Below are 471 nucleotides of genomic sequence, written 5' to 3' on the forward strand. Positions count from 1 at the left end.
TTGGAGGTAGTTGTGCCAGGGCAAGAAAAATTAATTAAATTCAACAGATTGTTCATAGAGACTGGCTGCATGGTAGCGCATGACCGAGCACTGTAATTTAAACTGTCAGTCTCATGGTATTTTAAAATGATCAAACTCTGCAAGCAATTGTAGGTATTCCACTTTGTACTGTTTCCGGGAATGAGCTGATTGTATATGGTGTACAGACTACAGAGTCCAGAGGGCATGTTAATTCTAACAAAGCTATTCTGTGATGAAACTTGAGAATTGAATATAACCATAGATATTATATACTACGTACCCGTAGTATATACTATCTATGATATAACAATCTCTAACTATATGACAGTCTAAAAGGGTTAGTGGGCATCTCCCTAGATTTGAGTTTTATTATCAAAATAGTACTAATGCTTGACTGTTGCATTAGGGTGACTACTTTATTAGGGCATGTCCAATACTGTGCCGCGAAAA

Source organism: Dysidea avara, chromosome 10 (genome assembly GCF_963678975.1).
Source record: "Dysidea avara chromosome 10, odDysAvar1.4, whole genome shotgun sequence".
NCBI classification, from domain to species: Eukaryota; Metazoa; Porifera; class Demospongiae; order Dictyoceratida; family Dysideidae; genus Dysidea; species Dysidea avara.